This window comes from Macrotis lagotis, chromosome 3 (genome assembly GCF_037893015.1).
Source record: "Macrotis lagotis isolate mMagLag1 chromosome 3, bilby.v1.9.chrom.fasta, whole genome shotgun sequence".
Taxonomy (NCBI): domain Eukaryota; kingdom Metazoa; phylum Chordata; class Mammalia; order Peramelemorphia; family Peramelidae; genus Macrotis; species Macrotis lagotis.
In genome coordinates, this window is record NC_133660.1 from 222838386 (window position 1) to 222861825 (window position 23440).

General features: G+C 38.2%; 1 protein-coding gene and 1 long non-coding RNA gene across 2 annotated transcripts in view; one reads left to right on the plus strand and one right to left on the minus strand.

Moving 5' to 3' along the window:
- Positions 1–2242: 2242 nt before the first annotated feature.
- Positions 2243–21783, minus strand: LOC141518173 (uncharacterized). The gene is made up of 4 exons (XR_012477119.1): positions 21738–21783; positions 16530–16654; positions 6034–6225; positions 2243–3477 (listed from the first exon to the last, which is right to left on the minus strand). It is a non-coding gene; the product is annotated as an uncharacterized LOC141518173 (long non-coding RNA).
- NELFA (negative elongation factor complex member A) overlaps positions 16084–23440 on the plus strand; it is a 62382-nt gene continuing 55025 nt past the window's right edge. The window contains exon 1 of the mRNA XM_074229945.1: positions 16084–16100. The gene's annotated coding sequence lies outside the window, so the exon portion shown is untranslated. The remainder of the gene's footprint in view (positions 16101–23440) is intronic.

A 23440-nucleotide genomic window follows, 5' to 3' on the forward strand; every position in this document is an offset into this window, starting at 1 on the left:
TACTCTAAAAGTGGGCTTTTTGTTTCAGAAGGCATTTTAATAGTGCTTATTGCGTACAATCAACACACAAGGGAGATGCACCTTTAACAAATACCAAGTTGACATCCTTGAGAGACATAAAATCAACTTGATAATTGCCAGCATTTATAGAAAATTTTAAGGTCTGCAGAAGCTTTACAAATATTAACTCATTTGATCATTCGAGTAACTCTGGGAGGAAGGTGTTATTTCCCCCCATTTTACAGATCAAGGAACTGAAGTTGAAAGCAGTTAAGGGACTTGCCCAGGGTCACACAGCTAGGTAAATATCTGAGGTACATTTGAACTGTGGTCTAAAAGATTCCAAATCCAGAACCATATTCCTGCCTTTATGAGGTATACCATGGGATCTCATGGCAAGTCCTAGCCTTGCCATGTGCTAGATGCATGACCTTGGGTGACTAACTTAGCCTCCGAGTTTTCATCTGTAAAATGAAAATGTTAAATTCTGGAATCCCTTCCATTTCTGAGGTCTATGAGCCTAGTAGCCAAACGAAAATAAATTGATAACTATAACACAAGAATACAAAAACACATTAAAAAGGGGTAAAATATGAGAGAAGAGTGTTAATGGGGGGGAGGGGGACATAAGTTGTATCCAGGAAAGGGTTTCCTGTGGATGATGATAAAAACTAATATTCAACATTATAAGGATTGTAAGATTTTAGTTTACGTACATTTTCTTATTTGACTTATCCTGCAAGGTTGGCGTTCTTGCCTGGGATCATTAAATGACTGAGATAGAATTCTTAGACTTTTCAGAATGAGTAGGAATTCAAGGAGAAAACCTTCCAGGCTTAAGGAATATCATGAGCAGCAGAATCAAAAAGTTAGGAAAACAGAAGGGATGATGAATAATCCAGACTCATGAGGAATGATATGAGATAGGAAAGGTCAGATACTGTAGTAAGAATAATTCAGGCCTTGGGAAGCAGGAGACCTGGATAGGAGTTTCAGCTTGAATCATACTAATAACCTTAGACAAATCATTTTACTAACTCTAAGCCTCAATTTTTTTCATCTGTAAAATAGATACAATCTGATAACATGTACTTTGTATATCTTAAACATTAAAATCCCACTGCCTATACTGCATGTGGATCAACTAGCCAAGCTTGACATCATCCTAATAGTGATGATAGTTTAATAAACGAGTCTATTTTTGTAGCCAAAGCACATTTATCTAATCTCAATTATCAAAAATTTTAAAGTTACACAATGTAGAGGAAAATGTGAAGAAACAGAAATACTTAGGTACAGTGCGGTCAGGACAATTGTCCTTCATTCTCAAGCATCAACTTTTTCTTGAATCTTGAAGACTACTCTGACTTCTACCCATTTACCAGGTAGCATGATAGAACAGGAGTGTTAGACCTGTTTTCAAATCCTTAGCTATAATTTACCAGGTGTATGAGCATGGATAGATTACCTAATCTTTGTAAATGTTAGTTTCCTAGTCTGTAATTTGGGAATAATTTTTAAGATGATGGTGATCAGATGAGATAACATATAAAGTATTTTTCAAGCCTCAAAAGTACTATAGAAATATCAGCCATTATTTAAGCACTACATAAATATGAGTTATTATTAGGGCAGACATTCCAGTTCTGCCCCTTCCTAGCATCTTGTCTCTGTGCAATGTAACCTCCCTTCTCTTTAATCAAATGAGATTATATATAGAAATCACTTTACAAACTTGAAAGTGGTTATATAAATGGATATCTTTTTTCCCAATCTCTCCCCTCTCTCAGCTATCCTATAAATTGCTCATTCATGTCATTCTCCTACATAAAAATTTTTCATGAGTCCCTTTTGTCTCAAAGATAAAACTATGATCTCCTCAGCATGGAAGACCCTCTAAAAGTTGTCTTACTCAACTTTTTCAACCTTGTTTAACGTATCTCTCCTGCATGTTCTACTTTCCGATCAAAAATCTTAGCCCTGCAACTTTTCTCTTTCCTTTGTCCTTTGCACCACACTTATCCATATGTGTTAAACTATAAACTTCCTGAGAGCAGTTTTGGGGGTGTTTTTTTAGCTTTATATGTTTAGTACAGAGCACAAAACATAGTAGTTGCTTAATATGTTAAATTGAATAGAATGTGGTTTGTCTCTGGCTACTCCCCCCCACCCCCACCCCACCAAAACAAGCTAGGGATCTTTGTAAATCTTAGTATAAATAAGTTTATAAGCATTTCCAAAGCTGATCCCTCCTGGGGAGCAGTTTCATAAAGGGTAGAGGGGTTAGCCCTAGGCCTCCAGAGGGCATAGAGGATGGAGAGTCTGTTTTCCAAGTCCAGACTCCATCCCAACCTTCATCTTCCCACATGCACAGGAACATGAACACACAAATATACCCAAACTGTAACTGGCTACTTTCAGGAGTGAGGAACCTCTCATCCCTAGAGACATACGGCAACCTGGATGATCTGTCTTGGGGATAGTGATGAGGGGAGAATTGAACTAGATCCCCTCTGTGATCCTTAAGATCTTCAACAACAAACCACATAGAAAGACATTTCCATACCTATACAACATATTTGGTTTACAATATGAATTGAACGTAATCTCTTTCTCCCACACACACATACACACCTGCCTCATGAGAATCATCCTTAATTAGTGTGAATGATGGCAAAAGGAAGGTGGATGTCCCCAGACAAAACTTAATCTGACAAATATTGTGATGATGATTGTCCTTCATTCTCAAAGATAATGACATGTCATGAATTGGATTTGAGTGAGATGATGCTCTATTAGGTCACCAGCCTCACTTTCTCCACCAGAGTCATCTGGGTCCAGTGGACAGATAGAAATTGGGATGACTGGAGCTGGCCCTGTGTGCAAGGCAATCAGAGTTAAGTAACTTGCCTAAGGTCACACAACTACTAAGTGGCAAGTATCTGAGGATGGATTTGAACTCAGGTCCTCCTGACTCCAGGGTAGGTGCTCTACACCACTTAACCAGAATCCTGCCAAGGACCCTTTCCCAAGTCCTTGAGTGCTGCTCTATTCCTTCACTGCCTTAATTGCCTCCATGAGGGAAGAATCTAGGTCTGCTCTAGCCTGTTGATATCTCAATGGTACTGACCACTGAACTCTGCAAACAGTGGTTGCCTTATACATATTGTTAATAGTAAGGTTCTCTCCACCCCCCTTTATGGCCCCACCCCCACTGGTGCCTAAATTAGGCTTGTCTGTAAGTCGGTCATGGAAGAAGCTCGGGAATTGTAGGCATCAACAGTCAGACTTGTGAGGCAGGTTTGTACACCATAGAGACACCCAACCACAACCCATCTGGGCCAGCTTAGGTGCGAGTCAGCAGAAGTGGTCTGGCCTGGGAGCACCATCTGGCTCAAATCAGCACCAGTCAACTCAGGTCTGGTCAGTCTTCCTCCCGATGTGATGTAACTCTTCCACTGGAAGCAGCATTTCTGTCTAGCAAGGAGGAAGGGGAAATGGAAAGATATTAGCAGGATGCTCATCCACTCAGCCCCAGGAAAGGCTCTGGAGTCTTCCTTGACTTCATTCTTCCTCTGTCATCCTGTTCTTTTCTTTTCACTCTGTTCCCCACCTCCTGTTTTTTTCCATTTTATCAACTGATTCACCAAGTTTTCACCCCTATTGAGCCAAGTATAGGTAAAAGAAAGATCTAGAATCAGAGAGACCCTGAAGAGATTTTAATGGCCAATTTAGTATAACCCCTTCAAATCAGACATAAAGAAGCAGGCATCAGATGAGTGCAATGGAAAGAGTACTGAGAGGAATCGAGTTCAAATCCCATCTCTGCCACTTCCTATTGACAACCCTTTAAGCAAGGCAGTTCATCTCTAAACTTCAGCCTTCCCCTCCTCAAGATTTACTCTTATGGCCCTTCCAGCTCTAAGTCCGGTAGTATGCAAGAGAAGGTCTACATGGTACCTCTGTTTCTGCCCTTGAGGAGTCTGGGATTCTCACCCTATTGGTGAAAGCCATAATATTGTATACCAGTGGAAGCCACGATGGGGGTTTCCTAGCAAAAGTCTCTCTACCTGTGAAAGTCATCATCATCATCATCATAACAATAATGGAGTCCCTAGCAATTAAAGCTATGAATAATGGTAACCAAAAAAAAAAATACACTTATTGAGACATAACAGTGATCAGTACAAAGTCTATATGTCTGGCCAAAAGAGCACTGATATGATTCCAGGTGTCTGGTATCTGAACCCACTAATGAACAGAATGAACCCCATAATATCTGCCAATCTGCACTAACATACTCTGTAACTATAACTTTAACATAGTCTATAACTCTTCTTCCCTTTGTTCAATATCTATAATTACCACAGGAGTTGGAAGGGATCCTTGCAGGAATTCCAATATGTTGTCTAAGGGCTGCCCTAAACTGCCCTGATACAAGTAAGTATCTTCTATACCTAATTTGATTATTAAAACTTTGATTATTAAAATACTTATATAATCAATCTGGAACTCCCCAACCTCTTCAAAATCATGTTGAATCCCTTGTTTTGGGGGGAGTCAAATATCCCACTGAAGGGTAAATTTTCTGCCAAGACATCTGGGATCATGCCAAGAGATGGTAAGAGTCTTGCCTGAGGTTGAGCAAGTAGTATATGCAAGAGAGGCTATCCATTGTACCTCTCTCTCTCTCTCTCTCTCTCTCTCTCTCTCTCTCTCTCTCAAACACACACACACACACACACACACACACACACACACACACAAACACACACAGAATTTAGGATTGGACCAACCACCAGTCACTGCAGGGATAGAGCTCCTCCTCAGGAAGACAGGCCTTCCAGGAGCAGCTCTGTTCCATCTGCTCTCAGAGTTATTTCTCTGAAATAAATCACCAGCAAGGCTGTGAACCAGAAATAAGGTGAGGAGGTTTGTCAGCCCCAGCACTGAACGATCCCCTGCAGCTAATTTATATCATCTTTAAGAGTTCCTGACCAGTAAGACAGTGATTGTCTCTAGGCAGAGCTCTCACAGGGCTTTATGGGACCTAATTCACAGCAAGCCACGTTGTTTTTGTGCTTAGCATAGGATCTGACTTATAGAAGGTACTTTAGAAATACTGTTAGCTTTCACAAGCTTATCCTTACACCAAGAAGATTTTCAGAATTCCTCCCCCTCCCTCTGCTTGTTTGTACTTTCCCCTGATTTCCTCCCTATCTAATTTCCTCCCTAATTTCCTCCCTATCTAATTATAGAAGGAAAGTGTGATATTAATCCTGGTGATGTCATGAGACCATCAATCAGGAAATAATGTGAATAGTTAGTATTTCCATAGCACTTTAGAACTTCAAGGTTTGCAGAATGCTTTGCAAATATTAACTCATCCTATCCTCATAACAACCCTAGGAGATCGGTACTTTTATGGGCCTAATTTTACAGAAGAGGAAACAGACAAGTTCAGTGACTTGTCAGGGTTACACAGATAAAAAGTATCTGAGGTCAGTTTTGAACTCGTCTTCCTAACTCCAGTCTCTGCACTCTATCCATTGTACCAATTGACTACCAATGCCACAATGTCCAAAAGAAGTAAAACTGAGTTATCCAAAGGCTAATGGTGAGGGACAATGAGTATGTGGATGGCCTCAACAAATACATGTACACCAGAAGTGGTGTGAAGGATATTGTCAGAGAGATGTATAACTTGAATGGAAAAATGGTCCATATTATTGCTGGCTAAAGGGTTTTAGGGATTCAAGCCACTGACTCTTGACCCAGAATAATTTAAAGGAAAAAAGTTTATTTATGCATTAATGTATATATTAAAATAACAGGAAATTAAGCAATAACAACCTTTATTTGTTAGGGGAAACTGATGGAATTTACTGGGGAAAGCAGAAAAACTAAGAGAGAAATTAAGGACAGTTGCTAGGGCATTGTAACTGGGCTGAATCAGCAGGCAGCAAGGGATAAGACCAGGGTTACATAAGATATTACAAGGAAATATAATAGAATATCAGAGGTGGAAGGTACCTGAAGGTATAGAACTTCAGAATATTTAAGCTGGAAGGAGTCTCTCAAGATTACCCAGGCCACATTTCTGCCAAAGATTGCATCTCCTCCAGGCATCCTAAAGCAGCTAAGAAGCTTGGCACCATTTCTTCCTGTCTCCCATACCACTGTGCTTGCCAGCATAGCCTAATATGTCCAGTAAGAGAGAGAGACCTGTATAAAGTGGGAGCAAACAAGGCATAAGGTTTCTTTTTTTTTCCAATCAGATATTTTTAAAAAAGATTTTAAATTACTTAACCCCCATTTGCCTTGAAAAAATCCTTAAAAAAAGATTTTAAATTAATTGTATTAATACTTATCAATATATCTAGTAATATTATTTGTATTATATAATAATTATTTGTTATTAATATAGTATGTTATATATTCTTATAAATTAATGCTTATTGTTGTTTAGTCAATTAGTCATATTCAACTTTTCAAGATCCCATCTAGGTCATATATGTATGTGTATATATATATATATTTAGGCTTTTGCAAGGCAATGGGGTGAAGTGGTTTGCCCAAGGTCACACAGGTAATTATTAAGTGTCTGAGGCCAGATTTGAACTCAAGTCCTCCTGACTCCAGGGCCGATGCTCTATTCACTGTGCCACCTAGCCACCCCTGGGTCATATATCTTGGCAAAGACACTAGAGTGTTTTGCCATTTCCTTTTCCAACTCATTTTACATAATAATTATTGCATATAATTCTTTTATTAATAATGAACAAAATATAATTAATACTCTTAGCTATTGATTATACTGATATAATAGTCCATAGATAATACTGTTGATCATATTTTGGTCACTATTAATAATAGAATAATTTATATAATAATTATTGATAATAAACATTGATGTATTATCACAGATTTTTAAAAATTCTGGGCCACCAAATAAAACATGCACATATGAACAGAATGGGGAAAAAAGATTGTACATGAAGCTATGTGAAGCTTGCTTTTCTTTTAATGATTATATAATGACTTCAACATGTAAAGTTATCCTTGTCCATGATTTTTTCTGGCCTTTGTTCTGTAGATTTCTCTTATGTGAGTTTTTTTTTCCATTCCTTTTCTTCTTTTTTTTGATTTAGATGACCTTATCCTTAGATTTCTTCCTTTCTCATAAATCTCCATTGAAAAAAGAAAAACAAAGTCCTTGTAATATATAAACACGGTCCAGCAAATTGGCCAAGTTGAAAAATGTAAAGACACAAGATTGCACTGCAAGTCTTTAAGCCAGCAAAGGGACATAGCTACTTTTTAAACCTACTGACAAGAAAATGAGCCAGAGGTGCAGCCAGGTTGTCCAGTGGTTAGAGCACCAGCCCTAGAGTCAAATCCAGCCTCAGACAATTGATATTTATTAGCTGTGTGACCTTGGGCAAGTCACTTAACCCCACTGCCTTACAAAAATCAAAAAAAGAAAAGAAAATGGGCCAGAAGAGAGGTTTCTGTATAGCTCTAATTTAGCATTTAGATTTAGAGGGAAGATGTATACAAAAGGCCAAACTTCCAAGTAACCTAAAACCACAGGCCTGCTGCATCTGAATAATTTAATTAACAATTCTTTCCTTGCTTATATAAAAAAATCTGCAAACTATAGGCCAATGAACTTGACTTTGATCCTGGGAAAATTCTCAAATGGATCATATATCTCTCTATTGAATTTCACTTTATTCCATGGACCATTAAAGAGATGGCTAGTGAACATCTAGAAAAGGAAACAGTGATCCCAAAGGTCTTGCCAGACTAACCTCATTTCCTTTTTTGAGAGGATTGTTAGTCAATCAAGGGAATGCTGCTGATAGAGTTTACTTAGATTTGAGCAAATAATTTGATAAAGTATCTTAATAGTATCCTTGAAGAATAGGTAGTGAGATATGAATTAGAGTATAATATAACCAGATGGATCTGGTTATATTATTAGTTATTAATAGTCCAGTAACACCTTGGCAAGCAGTCTCCAGTAGAATGCTCCAGGTTTCTATGCTCTCTCCTGTGCTATTTGCACATTTATCAGTGACTTATATGAAGACAGAGATAGTATGCTCATCAAATCTGAAAATGACATAAAGGAACTAGACTTATAAGAAGAATTGTTCCAGTGAGACTTCAGCACAAACAGTTCTACAGATGTAAAAGAAAAAGTTATTAAAGGCAAAATAGACATTACCCATTCTAGAGAAGGTTGGAAGAGAGCATAAAGATATTAATTTGAAATTCATAATGTTGTATTTAGCCACTCCTCCATATAGAATTGCCAAAGAAATATAGGGGCATTGCATGAACTGATGCTGAACGAGATGAGCAGAACCAGAAGAACATTGTACACCCTAAGAGCAACATGGGAGTGATGATCAATCTTAATGGACTTGCTTATTTCATCAATGCAACAATCAGGGACAATTTTGGAGACTTCCAGCCAAGATGGCAGAGAGAAGACAGGCACAGTTTAGAGGAGAAACACCTGAATCTTCTTCTCATCAGACTTGGCTAAAAGTCAACCTACACATACTCAGTTAACTTATAAAACATCTGACCTTTCAAGAAGTAAAAGGGGAAAAGGGGAGGGGGGACAGAGAAAGGGAAGGGGAGTGGAGGAAATAAGGGGGAATAACAAAAGGAAGGGAAGGGAACAGGGAAAGGGGAAAGAAAGGGGAGGGTGTGATATAGAAGGGCAAACACACTGAAAGGGGTGCTATTCAAAAACAAAATACTGGGGAATATGGATAGGGGGGGGAAAGGGGGAAAAATACAAACAGAGGGAAGCTAGCACAGAGGGCAATAAAGAATTAGTAATCATAACCTTGAATGTGAATGGGATGAACTCTCCCTTAAAATGTAAGCAAATAGCAGAATGGATTAAAAACCAGGATCCTACAATATGCTGCTTACAAGAAACTCATTTGAAGCAGAAAGATACATATAGAGTAAAGGTAAAAGGTTGGAGCAAAATATATTTTGCTTCAGCTGAAGTAAAAAAAGCAGAGGTAGCAATCCTTATCTCAGACAAAGCAGCAGCAAAAATAGATAACGTTAAAAGAGATAAGGAAGGAAACTTTATCCTCCTAAAAGGTACCATAGACAATAAAGTCATATCAATATTGAATATATATGCACCCAGTGGGACAGCACCCAAATTCTTAGAGGAGAAGCTGAAAGAATTACAGGAAGACATAGACAGCAAAACTCTACTAGTAGGAGACCTCAACCTCCCGCTATCAGATCTAGATAAATCAAATCATAAAACAAACAAGAAAGAAATTAGGGAGGCAAATAGATTGTTAGAAAAATTAGATATGGGGGCAGCTGGGTGACGCAGTGAATAGAGCACCGGCCTGAGAGTCAGGAGTACCTGGGTTCAAATCCAGTCTCAGGCACTTAATAATTACCTAGCTGTGTGGCCTTGGGCAAGCCACTTAACCTCATTTGTCTTGCAAAAACCTAAAAAAACAAAAAAAAATTAGATATGGTAGACTTATGGAGGAAACTGAATGGGGATAGGAAGGAATATACCTTTTTCTCTGCAGTACATGGAACTTATACAAAAATTGACCATGTACTAGGACATAAAAACCTAATGATCAACTGCAGAAAGGCAGAAATAGTGAATACATCTTTCTCAGATCACAATGCAATAAAAGTCATATGCAATACTGGGCCAAGGAGATATAGACCCAGAGCAAATTGGAAACTGAATAACCTCATCTTAAAAAATGAGTGGACCAAAAAACAAATTATAGAAAGAATTAACCATTTTATCCTAGATAATGATAATAATGAAACAACATACCAAAACCTATGGGATTCATTCAAAGCATCTCTCAGGGGATATATTATAGCTCTAAATGCTTATATGAATAAATTGGAGAAAGAGGAAATCAATGAACTAAACATGCAACTAAAAAAATTAGAGAAAAAACAAATCAAAAATCCCCAATCAAATACCAAATTAGAAATTTTAAAAATCAAAGGAGAAATTAATAAAATTGAAAGCAAAAAAACTATTGAATTAATAAATAAAACCAAAAGTTGGTATTATGAAAAAACCAATAAAATTGATAAACCTCTGGTCAATTTGATTAAAAAAAAAGAAAGAAGAAAACCAAATTGCTAGTATTATAAATGAAAAAGGTGAACTCACCACCAATGAGGAGTAAATTAAAGTAATAATTCAAAATTATTTTGCCCAACTTTATGCCAATAAATTTGATAATCTAAGTGAAATGGATGAATATTTACAAAAATATAAGTTGCCCAGGTTAAATGAAGAAGAGATTAAATACCTGAACAACCCCATCACAGAAAAAGAAATTCAATAAGCCATTAGTGAACTCCCTAAAAAAAATCTCCAGGGCCTGATGGATTCACAAGTGAATTCTACCAAACATTTAAGGAACAATTGGTTCCAATCCTATATAAACTCTTTGGAAAAATAGGGAAAGATGGAACTCTGCCTAACTCTTTCTATGAAACCAATATGGTGCTGTTACTTAAGCCAGGAAGAGTTAAAACAGAGAAAGAAAATTATAGACCTATTTCCCTGATGAATATAGATGCAAAAATCCTAAATAAAATCTTAGCAAAATGACTACAACAAATCATCACTAGGATAATACATTATGATCAAGTAGGATTTATTCCAGGAATGCAGGTTTGGTTCAATATTAGGAAAACTGTTATTATACTCAATTCTATCAATAACAAACCTATCAGAAACCATATGATCATATCAATAGATGCTGAAAAAGCGTTTGACAAAGTACAGCATCCATTCCTATTAAAAATACTAGAGAGTGTAGGAATAAATGGACTGTTCCTTAAAATAATTAGCAGTATCTATCTGAAACCATCAACAAGCATTATACTCAATGGGGAGAGGCTAGAGCCGTTCCCAATAAGATCAGGGGTTAAACAAGGGTGCCCATTATCACCACTACTATTCAATATTGTATTAGAAATGTTAGCATCAGCAATTAGAGAAGAAAAAGAAATTAAAGGAATTAGAATTGGGTAGGAAGAAACAGAACTCTCACTATTTGCAGATGACATGATGGTCTACCTAGAGAATCCCAAGAAATCATCTAAAAAACTACTGGAAACAATTAGCAATTTTAGCAATGTTGCAGGTTATAAATTGAACCCCCATAAATCCTCAACTTTCCTATATATGACTAGCAAGAAACAGCAGGAAGAGCTAGAAAGAGAAATTCCATTCAAAGTAACCTCAGACAGTGTAAAATACTTGGGAGTCTATTTGCCAAGACAGACTCAGAATCTTTTTGAAAACAATTATAAAACACTTCTCACACAAATTAAATCAGATTTAAATAACTGGGCAAATATCAACTGCTCATGGATAGGTAGAGCTAATATAATAAAAATGACAATTCTACCAAAACTAAACTATCTGTTTAGTGCCTACCAATCAAAATTCCAAAAAAAAATTACTTTAATGAGCTAGAAAAAATTGTAAGTAAATTCATATGGAGAAATAAAAAGTCAAGAATTGCCAGGAGCTTAATGAAAAAAATGCAAATGAAGGTGGCTTAGCACTACTCGATCTAAAATTTTATTATAAAGCATCAATCATCAAAACTGTTTGGTATTGGCTAAGAAATAGAGTAGTGGACCAGTGGAATAGACTAGGAACAGGAGATGATTATAGTAAATTGCTGTTTGATAAACACAAAGAATCCAGCCATTGGGATAAAAACTCTTTGATAAAAACTGCTGGGATAATTGGAAGTTAGTATGGAAGAAATTCAGATTAGACCAACACCTCACATCCTTTACCAAGATAAGATCCAAATGGTTACAGGACATAGACATAAAAAACAATACTATAAGCAAATTAGAAGATCAAGGACTGGTCTACCTGTCAGATCTATGGAAAGGGCAACAGTTTATGACTAAGGAAGAGTTGGAGAACATCACTAAAAACCAATTAGATGATTTCAATTACATTAAATTAAAAAGGTTTTGCACAGATAAAACCAATGTAATCAAGATCAAAAGAAAAGTAGTAAATTGGGAAACAATCTTTACAACTAATGATTCTGACAAAGGACTCATTTCTAAAATATACAGAGAACTGAGTCATATTTTTAAAACAAAAAGCCATTCCCCAATTGACAAATAGTCAAAGGATATGCAAAGGCAATTTACAGATGAGGAGATCAAAGCAATCCATAGCCATATGAAAAAATGCTCTAAATCATTAATTATTAGAGAAATGAAAATTAAAGCTTCGCTGAGGTACCACCTCACACCTCTCAGATTGGCCAGTATGACCAGGAAGGATAATGATCATTGTTGGAAGGGATATGGGAAATCTGGGACACTATTACACTGTTGGTGGTGCTGTGAACTCATCCAACCCTTCTGGAGAGCTATTTGGACTATGCCCAAAGGGCAACAAAAATGTGCATACCCTTTGACCCAGCAATACGACTACTGGGTCTATACCCTGAAGAGATGAGGAAAAAGGGTAAAAACATTACTTGTACAAAAATATTTATAGCAGCCCTGTTTGTGGTGGCAAAGAATTGGAAATCCAGTAAATGTCCTTCAATTGGGGAATGGTTTAGCAAACTGTGGTATATGTATGTCATGGATCACTATTGTTCTATTAGAAACCAGGAGGGACAGGATTTCAGGGAAACCTGGAGGGATTTGCATGAACTGATGTTGAGTGAGATGAGCAGAACCAGAAAAAACACTGTACACCCTAACAGCAACATGGGAGTGATGTTCAACCTTGAAGGACTTGCTCATTCCATCAGCGCAACAATTGGGAACAATTTTTGGCTGTCTGCAAAGGAGAGTACCATCTGTATCCAGATAAGGAGCTGTGGAGTTTGAACAAAGTACAAGGACTATTCCCTTTAATTCAGAAAAAAAAAAAACCCAGATGTCTTATGGTTTGATCTGGTTACCTCTGAGAATTCTGTTCTCTTTAAGGATATGATTTCTCTCTCATCACACCCAATTTGGATGGAGGTACAACATGGAAATAAAGTAAAGACTGACGGAGTGCTATCTGTGGGGTGGGGGTGGGGGAGGGAAGCAAGATTGGGGGAAAACTGTAAAACTCAAATAATATCTTTAATAAAAATTTAAATAAAATCAGGGACAATTTTAGGGTATCTGCGATGGAGAATACCATCTGTATCTTTAGAAAGAATTGTGGAGTTTGAACAAAGACAAAAGACTATTACCTTTAATTTTTAAAAGTCATGTAATTTTGCTATCTCATATTTTATTCTTTTCCTTAAGGATATTATTTTTGTCCCAACACATTTGATTTTGATCAATATATAGCATGGAAACAATGTAAAGAGTATCAGCCTGCCTTCTGGGGGGGCTGGGGGAGGGGAGCGAGATTGGAGAAAAAAATTGTAAAATTCAAAAAACAATTTAAAAAGAGAGAAAAAAGTGCTATTTAAAAAAAAGAAATATAGGGGCAGAAAGGACTGAATTAAAACTAATCACCCTGTGAAAACATGATATGACTTATGTTTTTTGAGCCAGTAAGAATGCATAGAATGGGGGAGATAAGACTTCTGTTCCTAGTTGAGGTGACAAACCTCAAAATCTTTGAGAGAATGAAAGAGAAGCTTCTTCTACTCCTATGTTAATGGGGAGGTGCTCTGTCTAAAAGAGTTCTGTAATATTCCAATTTTAGGGAGAACAGCACCACCCAGTCAAGCCCCTGACTGAAGAGGGAAAAAGTCTAACCTGTAGAAAGAGATGTTCTGCCCTGAGAAGAGTCCAGCCTTGGAGCAATCTGCTTGGTCCAGTCTGGAAATAGTGAAGACTGGTGAGGAACCAGCAGAATCAACAAGTAACCTGCTACCCCCAGACAAGGGACTGGTCAACCCTCTCAATTCAATTAAACTAAATTTAGCAAATATGATTTATTAGCCACCAGCTGTGGTTAATCTAGGTACAAGATATGACAAAAAAATCTAAACAATCCTTGCCTTCAGGAAACTTAAATTACATGGAGAAAACAGTAGGTACCCAATAAATACAAAGTGAATTTTTAGTGATGGGGAAGCACAATCAATTTAGGGAAGGGTCAGGGAAGGCATCAGATAGAAATGGCTTTTGAGATGAGCCTTTGAAGGGAGATAAAAATGTCAAAATTTGGAGGTGAAGAGTACCAAAGAATTGAACGAGGAGATGGAATGTCTGCCATATAAAAAGAATAGCAATAAACAAATAGAGACCTAAAGAAGGGAAGGTTATAGTTTATTGATAGCATTTCCATAGCATTTTAAGATATCAAAGTATAAGTTTCTTTAATCTCTATTCCAAATTTAAAAAAAAAAGATTGAATTTTTAGAGTGTTCAGCCTTCGTCTCAGTCACCTTGCCACTAAATCAGAACTTAAGACTCCTGAATATCTCCCCCTGTGTTAATTACAAACTCAGAAGGACAATGCCCAGGAGACTGGTAATCTTGTCCTGCCAGGAAGAGACAACAAGAAATCAGATAATATTATACAAGGATGATAACCTGTGGGTAGCAATTTGGGCAACTTGATAATGTGCAGTCTTCATTGTTAGGCTACAAAGGAGATTAATAATTTTTCTTATTCTTTGTTTTTGCATAAATATTTCTCCTTTACTCGGACCAATGTGGTCATTAGGATAGAGGTAAAATCTTAGAAAAATAAAACTTAAAATGTCTAATCTATATTTTCTGTCACTTTTGTTTTAATCTTATATTTTTAAGGTTTGGGGTTCACAAAGATTAGCAAAGTGCTTCATAGATGTTATATTTGATCCTCACAACCACCCTGTGAATTATTATTATTATGACCATTTTACAGATGAAGAAACTATGACTGGTAAAGGCAAAAGTGACTTGCCCAAGGTCACTCAGCTAGTATCTAAGGAAGGATTTGAACTCAGTATCTTAACTTTAGAGTCAGAAGGAACCTTAGAAGCCATATAATTCAAGCACGGTATTTTATTGATGAGGAAACTGAGACCCAGAAAGACTGATGATTTCTACCAGTATACACAGATGGTAAATGCCTGAGCCAGAATTTTTACTGTCTCCAAGCTCAGTCTTCCAACTTCAGTATTTGGTCTACTTAACTCTATTGCCATAAGGAATTATCTATCCTCATAATGTCAGCAATCATTTTTGAGGTGACAATAAGACAATGGAATATGAAAGTGATGTGTAATACAAATTGTTTCTTAAAACTCAGTTTCTCCAAAATATGCCTTTTATGGGTAGAATTCTGAAATCTCAGTTGAACAAAACCTCAGAAATAATGAATTCAAACAAATCTTTACTCCCTACCACAGTAAGATTGGCAGATGGTCAGCCTGTCTCTGTAAGTACAAATACAGAGACTTTAAAGTGACATAATATTGTATCAAGTAAACTTTTTAAAATCTATAAATGATAATCTTTTAGCCACTTGTGTGTAAAGATGCGAACTGCATTCTTTAAAAGAAAATATCCTATTTTATTCAATGAAAAATAATTTATTTTAGCTTCCTCCCACCTCCACCTCCCCCACCTGCAGTATTCTTTTAGCCAGAAATTCCCTTATTTTAGAAATCTGTTGCATGGTCAGACAGTTTTAAATAAATTCAGTGGATAAATTCCACAAACATCCACTATCTGAATAAAAGATATCAGGTAGCTTTCCTCTCCTTCAGGACATATGACCAAGGGGAGCTGCATGCTTCCTCCCATTCATTTATCCAATATGCATTTACTTAGCCCCAGTTGTGCCTAGAATTAGGCACAATTCTAATGAGGTTCAAAAGAAGGGATAAAAGTCTGCCCTCAAGGACTTTACATTTTACTGGAATAAAACCAGCTCACTTCACCTCTGGATCTCAGTTTCTTTATTTGTACTGTGGGGGTTGGACTAAATAGCCCTTAAAATCTCTTCTAGCTCCAACATTCTATGTTTTGTTATTGGAATCTGTTCCAACTGTCACAGAATTATGGAGGGAACCGAACTCAAATCCCAGCTCTCCCCACACACCAGTTGTGTGTGACCTTGGGTAAGTCCTTGCTCTTCTCTGGGCTTTTAGTTTCTCCTCTACTTCTGAGTCAGATAGTCTCAGGCCCATATGCAGGGGTAGCAAAAGCTCCACTCAACTTTTCCAAGGCAATCCTCTACCTAAGCACTTTGAACTGTCCCAAGCCTGGCCCAACCACTCATTCCCCTGCTGGGAGCTGGGTCCTGAGACAACCTCCCCGGACAGGGCATCCATCCCAGCTGATTGATGCTGGGACACCTTGGGTCAATCCCCTCTCCCAAGGTCATCTTGCTCGCCCCCCCCCCACCATCCCCAACCTGGAAGACATCCTTGTCTAAGGACAAAGGCATCTGCACCGCCTGGGTCCCTGGAGGGAGGGTGTCTCTCGGGCTCCCTCCCTCCCCCTGCCTCCTGCCCTCTGCCCCACATCTCCAGAGAGATGATGCTTACCTGGCTCCCCCTCGGCTTCTCAGACCAAGCGCTGTGCCTACCCGGCAATGTTGGCTTTGAAATGGCCCCTTGGCAGCCAGCCCTCCCTGGGCAGCCCTAGCATCTGTGAGCATGTGCGCTGACTCCTGTAGCCCGCCAGGGAGGGAAGAAGATGGGATGGGGGGAGGAGAATATGAGAAGCTCCCAGGGCTTTGGGGAGACCATCGAGGATGGGGAGATTCAAAACAGTCCACCCAGTCCCACGCCCTCACTTTGGGACACTTTATGGGGGATAAAAGGGAATGGGTGAGGGGTGGGGGAGCACCTAAGGGAGAAAGGGAAGTTTAGAGTCCTGCAAAGAACCAAGGACCAGGAGGCAGGAGTCCTGAGTTGGGATGTGACCTCCAGTATTGGTGACCTTGGGAAGGTACCTCTCATAAACCCTTGGGTTTCCAGGCAGATTTGGAGGGGGCTTTTCATTCCCCTCCAACTCCCCAATATCTGTAAAATGGGAGTAGCAAACTTAACTTAGAGATAGGGAGAGAGCTAGAGGGGAACAATTAGATAGAGCAATAGCCCTGGAGTCAGGAGGACCTGAGTTCAAATCTAGCATCAGATACTTGATATTAGCTGTGTGACCTTGGACAAGTCACTTAATCCTGATTGCCTCTCATCCAGTTGTCCTGATTCAGATGGCTCTGGAGAAGGGGGGGGGGGGGCTGGTGACAGCATCCCTCACTCAAATCCAATTCATAGGCTTGTCATGGCACATGATTTATGTTATGGCATAACCTCCCTGATGTCCTGGTCTTCTTCCAGAATGAAGGACAACCATCATCAAGTCACTTAACCCCATTGCCTTGTTTTAAAAAAAAGGGATCTGGATGTGAAGTTAAAAAAAAGACCTGGGTTCAAGTCCAATTTCTGATGGCATTGCTAGCTGTGTGACTTTGAGCAAGTCATTTAACCTCTTAGTGCACTTCACTCACAAACCCCCCCCATCCCATTGCCCATCCCCCCACCAGGAGCAAATACACTCTCCAAAGTAGACTGCTGATCTGCATTGGAAGTCTTTCCTCCCCAGGGGAGATCCTATGCTGATATTAAATCAGAGTTCCAAATAAATGACTGAATAAATAAATACAATTAATTTGAACAGATAGATGTATAAATGATTCACAGGGCTACTATTGGCCAAACTTACTTTCTAAACCTTAAAGCAATGGGAAAAGAACCTGGACCTGAAGAACAAATGATGAAATGTGTTTATGTCCTCCCCATGGTAAAGTAGCCAAGTTAAAATAGACAGTGTCTAGGATGTACACTAAGTTGTTTGGTCTTAATTGTTTTTCCTTTTACAAGACTGTATAAGGAAATAATTGTGATATTTTAAAAATGCATCAATAAAAATTTAAAATGGTAAAATTTTTTAAGTGAATTAGTTTAGGGGGCAGCTAGGTATTACAATGGATAGAGCACTGGCCCTGGAGTCAGAAGGACCTGAGTTCAAATGGGACTTTAGACACTCAATACTTACTTGGCTGTGTGACCTTGGGCAAGTCATTTAATCTCAATGCCTTGCAAAAATTTAAAAAAACAGTACACCTTCTTTCTATCCTTCAAGGCTCATTTCAAATAATGAGTCCCCTTCCTCTAAAATAGTATGGTTTATAAAGCAAGTTTCTCTGAGGAAAGGTATACAAAGAATATCTTCCTTGTTTGCAAGGAGGAGGAAGTTAAGGCTTATAGTCATTCAGTGACAAGAACACAGTGGCCAACTATTTTTCAGACATAATCTTTTTGGCTCATTTGGCCCCTATTTCACTCACACACTGGCTGCTGGCCATGCTTCATGAGCAGAAACTGAGTTAATAATAAATAATAGGAACAGATTTCAAAGGTGACCAACCACATGGAAAATGCTGAAAACAAAACAATCTTAACCCCCTGTGCCCTGGAGAAACCAAGACTACAGTGTCAAATATTTAAAGGACAAAAAAAAATAGACACATAGCTTCTCATCAGTATGGGGTTTGGAACAGTGTCTGGAAGGATTACCTAGAGTAATAAGAAAGAATATGAGAGAGAGACAGAGAGACAGACAGAAAAATAGAGACAGAGAGAGAGACAGAGAGAAACAGAGTGACAGAGACAGAGATAGAGAGATAGAGACAGGAGAGAGAGAGAGAGAGAGAGAGAGAGAGAGAGAGAAGGGAAAAAAGAAAGAAGGGAGAAGAGAGAAGATAGAGAGAGAGGAGAGAAGCGAGATAGAGAGCAGACCATAGAATATAACTCTGAGCTTCCAGGAACCTCAAAGGGCATCAAAACAAATGTTCTTCTCTAGGGGCAGGAATTACCTCTGCAGACTCCCTGGCTGGCAGTTGTCTGATTTGTCATTCAACCAGTATTTATTAAGTACTTACTCCATACCAAACATTGTGCTACACAAAATACTTACATAATCCATACAAAATGACTAGAAGATAGTTTTGGGAAGGAGGTCACTAGCAGGAGATTAGGGCAGGGAAGCCACTAACCTAAATTCAGATCTTAGCTCTGCAACTTCTTGGGTTCAGGGCCTTAGCAAAACCTCTTTCCCTCACTGGACCTCGGTTTCTTTATCTATATTATGAGGAAGTTGGACAAAACTGTATTTTAACATGAAGCTCCTGTATTCAGGAAACAAGTGGCCAGTCAATAAACATTTATTAAGTTGCTACTATGTACCAACACCATGCTAATCATTGGTAATACAAAGAAAAGAAAAAATTCTTACCCTCAAAGAACCTACTAAAATTCCACCTTGAATTCTGATCTAATCTCTAAATCAAATCTAATCTCTAAATCAAAATTAATATTCTGGATTTTAAAATGCTACATGAAAAGGATATTTACATAGAATATGTAAGATTTATCAAATGAAACTGCAAGCATGATGAAAGGCAATATATTTAAAAACTGCTAGAGAATGAGACCAAAATGAATGCTTCACTAAGTCAAAAAATCAACATTTATTAACTGGGGGACTCAGCTTGGGAGCAATTGTATACAAACATATTATAAACAGTTATATAGTTAAATATAAAATATATATTTATAAAGCTATAAATTAGAGATAATTAGGAGAAGGGAAAACCCTAGAATTCAGGGGGTCAAGGAAGATACTGGGCCTGATAGAGTTCAGCTAAGGTCTGACCTTTATGGAGGTGAGGACTGGCTATTTCTGACTGATGATCAGAAACTAATGGGTCTGCTTCTCCCCCTCTGATGTTCTTTTTTTTTTCTTGGTTTTTTTAAAAATTTATTTTTTAATTTTGCAATTTTCTCCCTAATCTCACTTCCCTTCCCCACCCCCCTAGAAGGCTGTCTGATAGTCTTTACATTGTTTCCATGCTATACATGGATCTAAGTTGAATGTGATGAGAGAAATCATATCCTTAAGGAAAAGTAAAATAAAATATAAGGGATAGCAAAATTGCATAATAAGATAGCATTTGTTTTTTTTTTTTAATTAAAGATAATAGTCTTTGGTCTTTGTTCAAACTCCATAATTCTTTCTCTGGACATACATGGCATTCTCCATCACAGACAGCCCAAAATTGTCCCTGGTTATTGCACTGATGGAATGAGCAAGTCCATTAAGGTTGATCATCACCCCCATGTTGCTGTTAGGGTGTACAATGTTCTGGTTCTGCTCATCATGCTCAACATCAGTTCATGCATATTCTTCCAGGCTTCTCTGAATTCCCATCCCTCCTGGTTTCTAATAGAACAATAGTGTTCTATAAACATACACCCTCTGTTCTTATACCATCTGGAGGCTTCTCTGGACATCAGGGCAGTTTTCATGATCTCTCACTGGTTTTGTAAAGTAAGCAACAATTCAATAAGCATTAATTAAGCCCCTCCTCCTATAGGGAAGCTGTTGTTTTGAGTTCTAGGAGATTAAAAAACAAAACATGAAACAGTGCCTGGTCTCAAAGAGCTTATATTCTGCCGGGGGAGACAGTAGGTAGATCCAGAATAAATATAGACTAATGTGTCACAGCACCACAGCGTGAGTCAATTTACCCCTCTCCCCAGAAGATAAAGTCTGAGTGTTTTCGTATTTAGGTAGAGGCAAAGGAAGGCTACCAGAATCTTAGAAATGCATCAAACTAAGATAAAAGAGAAGGCTTTGAAAGTACTAGGATCAGAACTAGGATAAATGTATAAGGCTTGGTACAATTCTTCTGGGAACAAAGTTGCATCTATCATTCTCTTTATTTCCATCTATCTGTCCATCACCATGAAAGAAAGGAGGCTAGTCTGCCCAGGCCACATCACTTATTCTACTAAAATTCCACCTTGAATTCTGATCTAATCTCTAAATCAAATCTAATCTCTAAATCAAAATTAATATTCTGGATTTTAAAATGATACATAAAAGAGAGATTTACATAGAATATATATAAGATTTGTCAAGTGTAATAGCAAGCATGATGAAAGGTAATATATTTAAAAGCTGCTAGGGAATGAGAGCTTCACCAAGAAATCAACACTTATTAAATGCCAACTGTATGCAATATACTGAGTGTATTGAGTGGTTGGAGGAGACTGGGGGTGGATGGTAAAGTGGGGCATCAAATTCAGATTAGCTAATATGCTGGCCATGGTGGAACCTGTCTAGGAAAAACAAGAGCCATTTTCTGATTTAGGTCCAGCAGAGGGAGCTCTCAGATTACCAGGGTTCCAGAAAATAAATCAGTACAGAAATTAAGGATTTCTAGTTCCCAGAGACTTTATAGTGTTCTTTTAATACAGATTCCTTATTTTAGAGATGAGGAAACCAAGACCCAGAGAGGGAAAGATACGTGAATAAAATCACACAGCTAGCTTGGATCTCAACCCACCATTCTTTCCCACTCTACTGCTGCTCCTATGTGAAGGGCACATCGAATGGATTCTCTAGTCCAGTAGTGACTTTCAAATCATTGGTTGGGGCCAGACCCTTCCCTTTCAGCAAAATTTAAGAATGATGTTGTTCTCAAATGTTCTAATGAATCTGTTTTTCCATTGATTCAGAGATTCCCTCCATGACTCAGATCTCAACTCATCTATGTACAGCCCTCCCAGGAGTCTATCCACAGTTCTGGATTTCACCCAGAGTACTAGTAAAACAACTGTCCTGTCTGCCTGCCATGACCTGCCCTCACCCCAACCCCAGGGCATCTTCTGTTTCAATCTTACATTTCCCAGGTGACCGCCTTCTGTTCTTCAGAGTTCTTCACTAGCTACTTCTCATATCCATGTTCCTCTTCATTTTCTTGTGCTCATAATCATGTTCAGTTCTCTCTCTCTCTCTCTCTCTCTCTCTCTCTCTCTCTCTCTCTCTCTCTCTTTGGTTTTTGAAAAACAATGAGGTTAAGGAGCTAGCCCAAGGTCACATAGCTAATAAATATCAAGTGTCTGAGGTTGGATTTGAATTCAGGTCCTTCTGACTCCAAGACTGGTGCTCTAACCATTATGCCACCTAGCTGTCCCAATCATGGGTTTTAGCTCTTGGGAGACTATTGTGTTCAATGTCAACCCTACAACATATTATCTCAACCCCATCACAACACCCCTAGAATTTTTAAAAGATGAGTCAGAGAAGTGATTTGACATAATGGGTAGTGGCTGTGGCATATGGGCTTCAAGTGTTGATAAACTGAATTCAAATCCTGTCTTTTACATCTCTGGTATCCTGGATAAATCACTTATCTTTCAAATCTGACAACTCTCCAGTTTCTAATCTTGCTAATTAGTACTATTGAAGATAGGGAAGGAGTTTCCTCACCAATACTTCTCTATCTCAATCAGATCATGGATCTAATACTAAAAACTCAAAAAGATAGGTGGGCTTGTCAAATAGAAACTTGGGCATAATGAAAGGAACTTTGCAATTTTCTGAAGGCAATCCAGCCTGTGCCCATCCTGCTGTTCAATTTTGAGCCCAACCAGGGTTTTCAGGGGTGGAGTCTGTCAAAGATAAAATGAGATAACATGTTTTATATACCTTTCTAAAAAACTATTCAAATGCTCTTTATTATTATTTTATGGAAATTGATGGATGAACTCCTTGTCTTTTTACACTGGATTCTTTAATAACTGTTCAAACCCAGCATCAGAATCAATATGACTCTGGGATATTTGCACATGGTTGCCCTTCATTTCTATTCCCCCTTCTAAAAAAAAAAAAAAGGAAGGATTAATGAAAAAAGTCAGCCATTATAATGTGATAGTCATACAAAACAAATCTACATGTTCACTAGGTAAACCTGAAAATATGTCTCATTTAGAACTGTTAGTCTATCACCACTCTGCCAAGAGGTGAAGAATGTGATTAAATGACAGTCTTCTAGAGCCATGACTGATCAATGTATTAACCCAGACAGCTAGGTAGCACAGTACATAGAGTGTTGAACCTGGAGCCAGGAAGATCTGAGTTCTAATTTAGCCTCAGAGGCTTATTTTTTTTTTTTTTTTAGTTTTTGCAAGGCAAATGGGGTTAAGTGGCTTGCCCAAGGCCACACAGCTAGGTAATTATTAAGTATCTGAGGTCAGATTTGAACCCAGGTACTCCTGACAACAAGGCCGGTGCTCTATCCACTGCACCACCTAGCCATCCCTAGAGGCTTACTTCTTGTGTGACCCTGGGCAAGTTACTTAACCTCTGTGTGCCTCAGTTTCCTTAACTGTAAAATGGGAAGAACAACTCTATCCTGGGCTTATTGTAAGGATCAAATGAGATAATATTTGTAATGTGTTTTGAGAAACTCGGGGGTTTTTTAGGTTGGTTTTTTTGGCAAGGCAAATGGGGTTAAGAGGCTTGCCCAAGGCCACACAGCTGGGTAATTGTCAAGTGTCTGAGGTCGGATTTGAACTATAGGACTGGTGCTTTGTCTACTGCA